Below are 12,030 nucleotides of genomic sequence, written 5' to 3' on the forward strand. Positions count from 1 at the left end.
TTCAAAAGCTGTGTGATAATGAGCACCAGCTGACAAGGGAGGTGGTGTGGTGGTATTAGACAAGCAAAAATATGTCAACAGTATGTTACTCTTGCTGAACTCAAATGATTAGTTATGTATAAAGAGAAGTGAGGTTAATAATATAAGTGACAGTGTTTGTCTAGAAGTGCTGCCTATTTCAACATGGATGAATTACAAAATACATTTTTATTATCTGTAGGTTGATACTGCAGTCATTCCTATGATTTATGGAATACAGAAAGTATGTATTTCATTGACTGATTCACCACTATGCCCTATAGTATTAGCAAGAGGGCGGGTCACAGAACTCCTCTCAAATATTTGGAAATCCAGCTAAACCAGGTTCTTAGAATATCTACTATTATTGTTAAAAATAACTCTGACTTTTTGCAACAGTTGTCTGACTAGAATGGATATAATATTGTATTAACCTGTAACATGGTAACACTTGATGTTGACTTGTTCATGTGTATCCCTAACAGTGATGGTATTAAAATGGTTAGAAAGTATATAGCTAATGAACCAAGTTTGGGGCATATGGATGTAAACTTAATATGTGATCTTTTAAATATTGTCCTAATAAATAATGTATTTTTATTTCAAGATAAGTTGTATAGGCAAGATGTTGCCATGGGTACTCCAGTGGCCAACACATATGCTAATTTAATCATGAACTCCTGGGAGAAATAAGTTATATTATCAGAAAGTAATAATAAATGCTATAGCAAGGTGTTATTTTACAAAGTTACAACTTATTCCTTATCTGAGATGGTCCTCTACACAAGCTGAATGATTTTGTTTAATATCTGCACACTACTACATCATTTCTTAGGTTCAAGAAGAATATACAATATAGACAAACAGATTTTTTAGACATTACATTAAGAAAGGATTTAAAAGGAAATCTTGATGCAACACTCTATAAGAAAGAGGTTCAGAAGTGTACATATTTAGCCAGGGATAGTATGCATCCATCCTTTATGTTCAAGAACATTGTAAAAAAAACAGATGACAAGAGTATGTAGGTTAAATATGCAAAATGAATTATGAATACACAATTTGAATAAATGGAGACTGATTTTCAAAACAGATGATACCATAGAGAACTACAAAATATTAGGAATGAAGTAATGAATAAGAGACAGACTTTAAACCTATTTTTCTAAGGCTGATAGGAGCAAAGTGAATGATAATAAAAACAATGAACGAGTTAAAAAGAATGTTAGTTGAAGATACACTTTAATATATGGTTGTAATACAACCCAAATTAAGAATATTGTCAAAAACTATGGTTGATATTGTCACAAGTACCATAACTAAGAGAAATGTATAATGAGGGCCCAAAATTTGGCTTTAAGAGGGGTATTACATTAAAAATAAATTGGGCTATAAGGAACAGGTAAGAACAAGTACCTCTAATAAGACGGGCACATAAAAATGTAACAAAGGTCTTTACATTACAAGCATATGGCAACTGTAAAACCACACATTTAGTATATATGGCTAAATGTTGTCAATGCAATGCATTTTATATAGGAAAAACAAATCAAAGGCTTAACGACAGAATATGGAGTCACATATCAGAAATTAAGAGAAGGATACAGACCAATGTGGTCTATAAGCATGTTTGTGACACAGACAATACATATACCCCCGGATTCTCTAAAGCTTGCATGGTGTGCAAGATCAGTACAGGAGCTCCAGCAGGCAATATGTCTGTCGTGCGATCCAGGAACAGCCTGCTTCTGCACTAATCCTGCACGGACTAAGCCATTGTATGCAAATCACCCCATTTTCAGGATAACTCTATGCAAATGAGGTGATTTTGCAATCCAGAAAGCTTGCAACCATCCGTGCAGGACTGGTGCTATCTGCAGAAATATACTCGGTTAGTAACGGAGTACATTTCTGCAAAATCCAAAACGGAGCTGTGACAGCCCCAAATAATGGCTGCATATCATGTAGTAAGCATGCCAATGGCCAAGTATAAGGCTATTTACATTGCAAACAGTAAAATAAATTAAAAATCAACTTTAATTTTTTTAGCCGATCTCGGCTGTTTAAGTGTAGGGCAGTGGTGCATAAACGGCATCTGGGGGAAAATCACAAAATGAACCTAAATTAAGCATACCAACTAAAATCAGTATTCTGCCATGCAAGTCAATGGCAGGCAGAAGACAACATGGCCAGTGAGTAGTGGTTGCTAAGGGGGGAGGCATTAGCAGGCAATCTATGCAAATCAGGGGAAGGATAGTGAATCCCATTCTTCCCCAGCATGTGAGTCAGGTCCCAACAGTGTAAGAGTAGGAATAGATTGGTGCAAGCCTAGGAGTTAGGTGACATCATGGGTGGTATGTTAGGCATAATGTAAGTGGTTTGGAGCCCTGTGGCTCGGGTTTGCTCCTAGCTTAGGACAGCTAAGCTAGAGAGTGTATCTAAACCTGCATAGCACTCTTTACAATGCCAAAGTGGCGCACTGGGTTTTAAAGGCAGAAAACAAAAGTTAAACCAGGAAATAGCAGCACTATGCACATTTGAGCACTCTGTTTGCACGGCACGCCCCCTGGGCTTAAACAGGAAGGCAATGGGAAGGGAAAACAGCAATAGGAAGCTAATCAAGAATAACTAGCATAGCTGTCAGGTGAAATGTATCAGAATCAGCCAATTACACAGGCAGCAGACCAGCCCAGCCCAGAACACTACTATAAACTATGCAAACACCTTCCCCTCTGGTTTTTCCCACACTCTACACCACTGGTGTAAATAAGCGGGGAACTTTTAACACTCACAACAGCAAAATGATAGGGGCTGCAATATGTATCATACAACTTGTGGAAGAGGCTGAGGGTGGTGAGGATGAAAATGCTGTCGACCAACCCACAGTGAGGAGATGGAGAAGAGTGTACAGACCCAGGGTAACCTACCAGGGGCTACATGAGCTGGAGATAGTGGAGTGCTATAGGGTAGACAGGGACTTCCTACAGAAAATTGTTGAGCTGTGCCGGCCACGCCTCACACACAGAACTAACAGAGGGGAACCCATCCCAGTGGATACCAAAGTATGTGTAGGCCTAAGAATACTAGCTACAGGTACCTTCCAAAGGCCAACTGGGGATATGTGGGATCTCACAGGCTTCAGCATCCAGGGTACTCCACCCATTCCTGGATGCCATGTCAGCACATGTTGGTGAGCATGTATATTTCCCCAACACCCATGAGGCGTTGGCCAGCAATATGGAACTGTTCCACCAAATAGCAGAATACCCTGAGGTAGTGGGTGCTACAGAGTGCATGCACATGTGCATCAAAGCACCACCCGGTGAGCGGGGTAGGATCTACATCAACCGCAAGGGCTTTCCCTCCATCAACTGCCAGGTCATGTGCAATGCCCAGGGCATAATAATGAATGTGTGTGCTGGCTGCCCTGGAAGCTATCACAATTCCCACATCTGGCATCTGAAGCAGCTGTACCAGAGATTTGTCACTGAGGACATCCCTGATGGTCACCTAGTGGGGGATGCTGGATATGCACTGGAGCCGTGGCTCATGACACCCATCAGAAATGCACACACACCCGAACAAGAACTCCATAATGAAGCACACAAACAGACCAGAATTATAGTAGAGCATGTGTTTGGGATGCTCAAGTCATGGTTCCGGTGCCTGGACACATCCGGTGGAGCCTTGCAGTACTCACCTGTTACATGTACCAAAATTGTCCTCATATGTGCCATGCTAGACAATATGATCCTGTGGAAACAGCTGCAGGAGGAACAGCACAGGGCAGGGCCACACAGCCCCCCACCATTGCCAAGGCCTGCACAGGCACAGAGTGACTCAGAGGAGGAACAACCTGACCCTGCCCCAGTAGCCAGAAGGAGGCATGCCCAGTATGCCCTGGCCTTGGCAAAGAGGCAACATATAGCACATACACTGACACAGAATGGACCCAGGAAATGACAACTCTATCCGACTCTCAAATACAGTAAAAGGGATGCCAAACATTACACTACCTGTTCTCAACCATGTGTAGGGAGTGTACTATGTGCATCCAACATAGGCAGCCCCGCAGCACAACCCTCAATACTGAGACACCCACAAGGTAAGTGACTCTCACATGCCAGTCAGGGGGGATTCACATACCCAACAACAGTCACAGCTAGCAGGACAGGTGTAGACAAACACAAACAAAGGCTGTGCTATGGTCTCTGAATGATGCCTATGGGTAACCCCCCCAGGCCTACACAGACAGATGACAGCAGGTCAGGCAGTGGGATGTCCGTTCTGAAGGGTAGGAAGTCTGAAATTAATATGTAGGTAAATAAAAGCTAAGATCTGTAGTACACTGGTATGCCTCTAGGCAGCATGATAGGTAAGACTACAGAATGAAATGGAGTACCTGATATACCAGTACAGTCATAGCAAATGTGTACAAGTGTCAGGTGTGCCCCCCCATCCTACGTAGAAATGCGGTAACAGTCAGGTGTGCCCCCCCCAAAGCCTTGTAGAAATGTAGAAATAGTCAGGTGTGCCCCACCCCATCCTACGTAGAAATGAATTAACAGTTAGGTATGCCTCCCCAAAGCCTGTGTAGAAATGTAGAAATAGTCAGGTGTGCTCCATCCTACATAGAAATGTAGTAACAGTCAGGTGTGCACCCCCCCAAAGCCTGTGCAGAAATGTAGAAATAGTCAGGTGTGCCCCACCCCATCCTACATAGAAATATACTAACAGTCAGGTGTGCCCCCAATCCTGTGAAGAAATGTAGAAATAGGCATGGGTGCCCCCCCATCCCATGTTGAGATGTAGTAACAGTCAATGCCATGTGATTGACAGACAACCTACAGAAATGGTATGCTACCTGTAAGTGTACAACACATAGGTCAGCAATGCAATACAGACTACCTGGACTTGATCCACACATTCAATACAGACAGGCATACTGGGCATGCTCACACACCTAAACACATGAAGGTCCTGTCTGCAAACACCAGTGGACCAGATATAACTGGCAGTCGTGGATGTTAGTGCAGACAATCCTCAGTATGCACTACACATGCTTTGCACACATAGTGGACAGGAATACAGACATATATCTAAGGACAACACACTATAATAAGCCAAAGGTAGACATACATAGATGTGTGGAAGAGGGTGACTGTGACAAGGAGCCATCCAGGCCTGCCCCACTCAGCACACAGCCAAAGGGCCACAACCACATGAAGTTCAGATGTCTCTCACTGTAGATACTAGCCACCGGTATCTGTCAGCAGTACAGACTATGTGGTGCACGTACTAGCTGTGCAACATGACTGTACAAGGAAGGTGTCATTTAGCATCTGTATACATGTACCTCATGAAATATAACCCTGTGTGTGCCTGCATGTGGTGTGTCAACCTCTAGATGAATGGGTTATGGCCCATGCACACACACTGTCCTCCCCATAGCCCTACTATGACAAGCTTGGGTCATCCACTGTGAAATATACCTTTGGGAGATTGTACCCCAGTAATCTCTGTGGTGCGTCCCATAACTGCGTACTGCTGTAGTGTGATAAACTAGTTAGGTAGTTCTAATCCCAGACTTGGCACGTTTGTGTGTCTGTCTGTGTAGAGAGCAATGCTTTTTAGGGTAGTCACACTCCCCACAATTCAAACGCTCAACTTTGGCAAGGTTGCTGATGTCATCCACCTAGAAATACAACTATGTGAAGGCTGTAGCCCAGTAATCTCTGTAGCGCATCCTGTAACTGCGTACTGCTGTAGTGTGACAAATTAGTTAAGTAGGTGTCCTAATCCCAGACCTGGCAAGTGTCTTTGTTTGTCTGACTCTGTCTGTGTAGAAAGCAATACTTTTTATGGTAGTCACACTCCCCACAATTCAAATGCTTAACTTTGGCAAGGCAGCTGATGTCATCCACCTAGAAATACAACTCTGTGAAGGTTATAGCCCAGTAATCTCCATAGCGTGTCCTATAACTGTGTATTGCTGTAGTGTGATAAATTAGTTAGGTAGTTGTTTTAATACCAGACCTGGGAAGTGTTTGTGTGTGTGCCTGTCTGACTCTGTCTGTGTAAAGGGCAATGCTTTTTCGGGTAGTCACACTCCCTACAATTCAAGTGCTCAACATTGGCTAGGCTGCTGATGTCATCCACCTAGAAGTACACCTCTGTGAAGGTTGTAGCCCAATAATCTCTGTAATGCGTGCCATAACTGCGTATTGCTGTAGTGTGATATAGAACTCTGGTAGGGTTCTATTCCTACCCATGGTAGTTCTGGATGTTTTGTGTGTGTTTCAATGTCTGTGTAGGAAGCAATGCATTTTAGGCTACTCACACTCAGTACATTCCAAATGCCCTACTTTGGCAATCCAGCTGATGTCATTCATTGTGAAATACACCTTTGAGGAAGGAGCTTTCCAGTAATCCCCGTGGTGCGTCCTATAACAGCTCCATGCTATAGTGTGATATAGACCTCTGTTAGGGGTTCTGTACCCACACATGTCGGTTGTGGATGTTTTGTGTGTGTGTCACTGTCTGTGTTGGGAACAATGCATTTTAGCCTAGCCACACTCACTACAGTTCGAATGTCCTACTTTGGCAATCCTGCTGATGTCATCCAGTAATCTCTGTGGCACGTACTATAACTGTATAGTGCTGTTGTGTAATAAACTAGTTAGATAAGGGCTCTACTCCCAGACATGACAAGTGTGTGTGTGTGTGTGTGTGTGTGTGTGTGTGTGTGTGTGTGTGTGTGTGTGTGTGTGTAACTCGTATCCTGTGTGGAGGTGGGTGTGAGTGTGTGACACCTGGTCCCAATGTGGAGTGGGTTTTGCAAATTTCTTATATGGCAGCCCTAGTATATATCACAATGTCCACCGTACAGGGATAACAAATGTGAAATAGCCGAGAGGCTGGGGTGCAAATCCATACCCATACATGTGACATCAAGGCCAGACAATCACAGTTAGCAATCCCAGTATTACCCAGAGCACACTCTCAACCCTTGTCTCATATATACACACACGCACACACACTTGCCTAGGCAACAGCCAATATGTGGGTAGTACACTGCATACTGGCCACTGATAGTAACTATGGAGTGATTACAGAGGGCATGGCACCCTGTCCATCAGGCACATGCATGCAGAGAGTACACCTTCCCCATGCTCCCCACTGGACACCTGCAACACCTGTGGTGCCATCTCATGTGACCCACAAAGGGCATACCATGCCTGAAAACATGCCCCTCATACCAGGGAATGCCGTTAACATGCTATCAATGTAAGTGCAGGGTAAACATGCTGTCCATTACCAGTTCCCACCACAGGTGGCCAAGACTGGCACATCTGATGATAATCTGTATGCACAACATGGGCCAGACACCCCAGGTACAGTTCCACATGTCACTGTACATGCATGTGGGAGGTGTGCACATCCCAGACACCATCCATGTCATGGACTAAGGAACACATACATGGCAAGCGATGCACAGCATTAGTCACACACAACAGTCACCCAGGTGACTGGATGGGGTATACAATACCCACCTGTGTGGGCAAATGCAGAAACTACAGCCCTGAGCCACAATGCAGACCATTGTCATGTAGCCTGATGCCAAGGTATACCAATCACCTAGCCTTTTACAGCCGTCTGGCACAGTCGACCACCACACAGCAGTGCAGAAATGCACCCATGCATGTCAGTACTGGCAGCCTTGTGTTTGTGTGTGTGTTATGTTATGCGTCTAATCACATCCACACTCACTACAACTCCCACTGGCATACTGAAGCATGCTGTCTGATGTCAGACACCTCTCCATACCCTTTGCCCATATATCCTCCTTATGACCCATGTGGTGCATGTGATGCCTGCACAGTAATGTGATGTGACAATCTCACTAGTGATGAGTTGCAATCCTGGCCCTGCCAAGTGTGTCAATGTATGTGCATCCCTGTGAGAGTGTGGCTCTGTTGATGCTGGCACCTGTTCATGTGGACAGTCATGTGTACTTCACCTACCGTATAGCTACCATATCCCTGTTGCAGATGTCATTCACCTTCACATATATTTTCTGAGGGCTCCACAACAGGTAACCTATGTGGCGCATCCAATAACTGCATAAAACTATGATAGCACTACATAGTCGTCAGGGGTTTGATACCCTGTGCTGGTAGGTGTGTGACACAAGCATGCTTAAGTTTTACTTTCCCACCCTTCCCTGACTTGTCTTTGCCTCTGTCTGCCTCTCTCACTCCCTAACTGGTGGATGTGGAGACCTACACCTGCTTTACTTAGGCAGCAGCTTGTGCATTTTAGGTAATGCTCATAATCAGCTGATGCCTCTGCATGAATTGCAGTCCTGCCCTAGCTGACTGCATGTGGAACAGCTGTTGTAACATTCCCATAGCCAATTGGATGGAAACGCACTCCAACATCTAGGAATATCATGTTGGTGTTGGGCGTTTTCATTCACTGTGAGCAGGAACTCGATCTGTTGTTTGGCAAACAGCATCTCAGATGGATTGGGGATTTACCTCTGACAACATACACTGTGGAAACAGGCGAACACACAGGAGGGGAATGTGCCTGACCTGACTACAGACTGTAAGTGCTGCTATACTGCATTCGGAGTAACGCTGGTTTAACAGGGTGTGTGAAGATATGGCTGTCCTACATGTATTAATACCTGACATGTCAGTTCTATGTTTATGAGGACTTCTCCTCTGTAGGGTCATCTGCAGTCTGGGCAGTGTGTGTTGCCTTTGCTTTCATGTGTTATCCACAGAGCATGTATCTGTGAACTACAGAAGGTAATGTGAGGATTGCAGTCTGTAGATGGTGAAAGCCGTGACAGTTACTAACTTCATATCCCTCATAGGACATATGTTGCAACAAATCCTGTTACAACAGTAAATGCATGATGTTATCACAGCAACATGTCAATATTGGCCCTGTGTATGTGCTTCCAGCCACAACTCTCAACCTTTGTACATATGTCATGCATTAAGAGGTGCATATGTGCTGTACACCATAATTATCATATCTGATAACAAGCCAGTGAGATATCAGACTGCTACACATGTTATGTACAGTAGGGGTTATAGTTGATGGCATAACTTGGACGTTTTGTGGTTGTTTGTACAGTACTGAGGTCTGTGTACTTATGGTGAATGTCAACAGTGTGTGTATTGTTAATATACACCTTGGCCTGTGTACAGACTGTGGTAGATGTCATCGTTCTAGGTCCCATTCTGTCTGATGTTACATGCTGCTCCACTGTATGTTACTGTATTGGCTTACATGTTTGTAGAGCCATACACACACATGTCCCATACCACAGACAGGCATCAGGCCACACTGTGTAGAGGCCCAGTATATGTAGGGTTAGTGTGTGAGTGGGACATATGAGGATGGTGTTGGACAGATAGTCCATATACTGTAATATTATGCTAGCTTAACATATGTGGCTGTGGCTGTGTTCACATTGCTTGTGGTTATGCACTTTCACAGAGGTGTATCTTACCCTGTGCTGTGACATGCCTGTAGAGCCTGCTATATATGCAGGTACATGTGCATTCTCCCATAGAAGATGTAGGCCAGTGCTGAGCCAGTCTGCCTGTAGCCTGCACAGTACTTTGTTACATGCCTAGTAGCTTAGTGTACTTATGCAATGAGATGTCATGTCCAGATACTTGCCAGATGTACTGCTGCTGGGCCTCCCTTAACAGTCGTATGTCAGACAGAGCATTGGGATGCTGTGCAGATGTTTATCAATATCTAGTGGGTAGTATGTGGCCATGGCACCTCTGTATCAGCAGTTATTATGTGTCAGGACAGACAGGGGTGTGTGAATGCATAACCTATGGGGATGAATGTATACCAGTCATTATGTGTTATACCCATCTACATGGCAGTTAACATCCATATTGTCAGATGTGGGCCACATGTTCTGCACTAAGGGGTTCTGTGTATACCCCTGGACTGTACAGAGTGTGTCAGAATGTCCACATATATTGGCCAATATCTCTGCTGTAGTCTACAGGAGCATTATGTGCTTGCAGCGGTACTGTACTATGATGTCCTTAGGATGTCTGTCAGTAGTCAATGGCGCACATGTGAAAAGCAGATGTGACCTCCCACACACACCATGTCTGTGAAGACAATCCCTGTTACAGTAGAAATAGTCTACTAATATACCCACTAAACATACCTGACATCCCCTTGCACTATGAAGTTGGGACTATAGGGGTTGAGGTAGGGCTAACCCCATTTTCTGGACATATGGTGAATATATATGTGCATATGATTATCCAGATATCTATATACATAATTACACATGTACATATCGACATATATAGATGGGTGTGTATATGTACATACATATGCATATACACACCCAGATATATACATATACAGAGCATTATATGCCTATACATATACAGATAGTGATACATATGCACATATACGTATACCACACTGCCATTCCTGCCAGCAGTCCACTGCTGTTGTATCCCCCACACATACGGTGGGGCTGGGGCCATATATGTGGGCTTCACCTACATAATACATGTGTGCCCATATGCATTCCAGAGGCCAGTGTATGCAACAGTGGTATATGGCCCTGTATTGCTGAGTCTGGGGGGGATGCACCATACATAACCAAAGCTGTTACAAAATGTGGGGGTATCAGGGCAGAGCTGCCTTAAGGTATCTGGATGTACAGTACCATACATTTCACCTATCTTGACATTACTTACATAAAGTGGGTTATTGCAGGCCTACTGCCTCCTGCCATGCAGACTGTTCTGTTTGCCAGTGTGTCTGTGATGGTGTCAGTTATGCCTTGTGATGTAACAGTTACATCCCATTTGGTCAACCACCTAGTGATTGTGTACAGAGTGTAGATAGAGGCTGCTGGAATATACACCTGCATCACTTACTGTTTATTGTGTGGTATCCTGTGGCCGAGTCTGTCTTCACTATTGTATGATTTGGAGGGCTTGGCCTGGACAGCAATCTTTCCAGACTACTGTATTAGTATAACTGTTTCACAGTTGCATTACTCTGTTGATATGGATGTCAGTGTCTGAACAGCTATGTGACATGGCATATACATGTGTAATAGTACACAAATAAAGGTATTCCATTTCTGAAAACCCGTGTGTGGTGTTTTATCCTATGGCCTCTCTGTGGGTATATGTTGCAGGCACCAAATGTCATTTGTATGGGTGGCTCATACAGTGTCCAATTGTTAGGGTGTTAACTGTAGGCATAGTGGCTGTTTCATATTGTGTGCTCCTACATAGGTTCATAGGTTCATAGGTTCATACTAGGCTATCTGCCCGAGGGCATTTACAAGCCTAGCCCATAGTTTTGTGGCTTACGCCACCCCTTTAGTATGGGGAACTATACCCATTATTTTGCTGTGCCTCTGTTGAGCAGTGACACTGAGGTAATCCCTGGGGTATATCTGCGATCTCCCATCCATTGGTCAAGATTTCTCTTGAACAAGGCCAGCGAGGTGCTCTGCCTCACATATACCGGGATTTTATTCCACAGCATAGGAGTCTTTGGGTGATGAATCTATCCCTCCAGCGTCCTATTAATAGCCGTGTCGAGGTTTAAGTCTCCGCCCTTGTGGCTCTGATGGATCTAGATTTTTGAGGTGAAGCATATTCATCAAATCTGGGTTTGACATGGCCTTGTATGTTAGGCAAAGGTCACCTCTGAGCAAGCGGTAGCGACTGAATAGAGCTGGAGTTCTTTCAGTCGGGCAGCATAGGACAGATGTTTGAGACCCTTTATCCTTTTGGTGAGGAACTTTTGTGGCCTCTCCAGCTGCTGCAAGTGTCGGGTCAGATACATTCAATGGGGCATTGTACTCAATCATTGGTCTGATGAGTGATGAGTATAGGGAGACTATGACCTCCCTTGATCTAGATGAGAATCCCTTCATGATAAGGTGGGCAATGTAGAAGGTCTTCCTAACTACTTTAGCTACATGGG

This window comes from Protopterus annectens, chromosome 11.part0 (assembly GCF_019279795.1).
Source record: "Protopterus annectens isolate FY-2018-M chromosome 11.part0, PAN1.0, whole genome shotgun sequence".
Taxonomy (NCBI): domain Eukaryota; kingdom Metazoa; phylum Chordata; order Ceratodontiformes; family Protopteridae; genus Protopterus; species Protopterus annectens.